The sequence below is a fragment of the Megachile rotundata genome, unplaced genomic scaffold, assembly GCF_050947335.1.
Source record: "Megachile rotundata isolate GNS110a unplaced genomic scaffold, iyMegRotu1 scaffold0097, whole genome shotgun sequence".
Lineage (NCBI taxonomy): Eukaryota > Metazoa > Arthropoda > Insecta > Hymenoptera > Megachilidae > Megachile > Megachile rotundata.
Genome location: NW_027473394.1, coordinates 281,715 through 284,937, shown reverse-complemented (window position 1 = coordinate 284,937; position 3,223 = coordinate 281,715).

Sequence of the window (3,223 nt, the reverse complement as noted above, 5' to 3'; positions counted from 1 at the left end):
TGACTGTATGATTGTGGTTGTATGATTGTGATTGTATGATTGAAATCGTATGATTGTGATTGTATGATTGTGATTGTATGATTGTAATTGTATGATTGTGATTGTATGATTGTGATTGTATGATTGTGACTGTATGATTGTGATTGTATGATTGTGATTGTATGACTGTGATTGTATGATTGTGATTGTATGATTGTGATTGTATGATTGTGATTGTATGATTGTGATTGTATAATTGTGATTGTATGATTGTGATTGTATGATTGTTATTGTATGATTGTGATTGTTTGATTGTGATTGTATGATTGTGATTGTATGATTGTGATTGTATGATTGTGATTTTGTGATTGTGATTGTATGATTGTGATTGCATGATTGTGATTGTATGATTGTGATAGTATGATTGTGATTGTATGACTGTGATTGTATGATTGTGATTCTATGATTGTGATTGTATGACTGTGATTGTATGATTGTGATTGTATTTTTGTGATTGTATGATTGTGATTGTATGATTGTGATTTTATGATTGTGATCGTATGATTGTGATTTTGTGATTGTGATTGTATGATTGTGATTGTATGATTGTGATTGTATGATTGTGATAGTATGATTGTGATTGTATGACTGTGATTGTATGATTGTGATTCTATGATTGTGATTGTATGATTGTTTTTGTACGATTGTGATTGTATGATTGTGATTGTAAGATTGTGATTGTAAGATTGTGATTGTATGATTGTGATTGTATGATTGAGATCGTATGATTGTGATTGTATGATTGTGATTGTATGATTGTGATTGTATGATTGTGATTGTATGATTGTTTATGTATGACTGTGATTTTATGATTGTGATTGTATAATTGTGATTGTATGATTGTGATTTTATGATTGTGATTTTATGATTGTGATTGTCTGATTGTGATTGTATGATTGTGATTGTGTGATTGCGATTGTATGATTGTGATCGTATGTTTGTGATTCTCTGATTTCGATTGTATGACTGTGATTGTATGATTGTGATTATGTGATTGTGATTGTATGATTGTGATTGTATGATTGTGATTGTATGATTGTGATTGTATGATTGTGATTGTATGATTGCGATTGTATGATTGTGATCGTATGATTGTGATTCTTTGATTTCGATTATATGACTGTGATTGTATGATTGTGATTATGTGATTGTGATTGTATGATTGTGATTGTATGATTGTGATTGTATGATTGTGATTGTATGATTGTGATTGTATGATTGTGATTTTATGATTGTGATCGTATGATTGTGATTGTATGATTGTGATTGTATGATTGTGATTGTTTGATTGTGATTGTATGATTGCGATTGTATGATTGTGATCGTATGGTTGTGATTCTTTGATTTCGATTGTATGACTGTGATTGTATGATTGTGATTATGTGATTGTGATTGTATGATTGTGATTGTATGATTGTGATTGTATGATTGTGATTGTATGATTGTGATTTTATGATTGTGATCGTATGATTGTGATTGTATGATTGTGATCGTATGATTGTGATTGCATGATTGTGATTGTATGATTGTGATTGTGTGATAGTAATTGTATGATTGTGATCGTATGATTGTGATTGTATGATTGTGATTGTATGATTGTGCTTGTATAATTAAGGTTGTATGATTGTTTTTGTATGATTGTGATTGAATGATTGTGATTGTATGATTGTGATTGTATGATTGTGATTGTATGATTGTGATTGTATGATTGTGATTGTATGATTGTGATTGTATGATTGTGATTGTATGATTGTGATTGTATGATTGTGATTGTATGACTGTGATTGTATGATTGTGATTCTATGATTGTGATTGTATGATTGTTTTTGTACGATTGTGATTGTATGATTGTGATTGTAAGATTGTGATTGTATGATTGTGATTGTATGATTGTGATTGTATGATTGTGATTGTATGATTGAAATCGTATGATTGTGATTTTATGATTGTGATTTTATGATTGTGATTGTATGATTGTGATTGTATGATTGTGATTTTATGATTGTGATCGTATGATTGTGATTGTATGATTGTGATCGTATGATTGTGATTGCATGATTGTGATTGTATGATTGTGATTGTGTGATAGTAGTTGTATGATTGTGATCGTATGATTGTGATTGTATTATTGTGATTGTATGATTGTGCTTGTATAATTAAGGTTGTATGATTGTTTTTGTATGATTGTGATTGAATGATTGTGATTGTATGATTGTGACTGTATTATTGTGATTGTATGATTGTGATTCCTTGATTTCGATTGTATGACTGTGATTGTATGATTGTGATTGTGTGATTGTGATTGTATGATTGTGATTGTATTTTTGTGATTGAATGATTGTGATTGTATGATTGTGATTGTATGATTGTGATTGTATGATTGTGATTGTATGATTGTGATCGTATGATTGTGATCGTATGATTGTGATTGTATGATTCTGATTGTATGATTGTGATTGTATGATTGTGATTGTATGATTGTGATTGTATGATTGTGATTTTGTGATTGTGATTGTATGATTGTGATTGTATGATTGTGATTGTATGATTCTGATAGTATGATTGTGATTGTATGACTGTGATTGTATGATTGTGATTCTATGATTGTGATTGTATGATTGTTTTTGTACGATTGTGATTGTATGATTGTGATTGTAAGATTGTGATTGTATGATTGTGATTGTATGATTGAGATCGTATGATTGTGATTGTATGATTGTGATTGTATGATTGTGATTGTATGATTGTTTATGTATGACTGTGATTTTATGATTGTGATTGTATAATTGTGATTGTATGATTGTGATTTTATGATTGTGATTGTCTGATTGTGATTGTATGATTGTGATTGCGTGATTGTGATTGTATGATTGTGATTGTATGATTGTGATTGTATGATTGTGATTGTATGATTGTGATTGTATGATTGTGATTGTATGATTGCGATTGTATGATTGTGATCGTATGATTGTGATTCTTTGATTTCGATTATATGACTGTGATTGTATGATTGTGATTATGTGATTGTGATTGTATGATTGTGATTGTATGATTGTGATTGTATGATTGTGATTGTATGATTGTGATTGTATGATTGTGATTGTATGATTGTGATTTTATGATTGTGATTGTATGATTGTGATTGTATGATTGTGATTGTATGATTGTGATTGTATGATTGCGA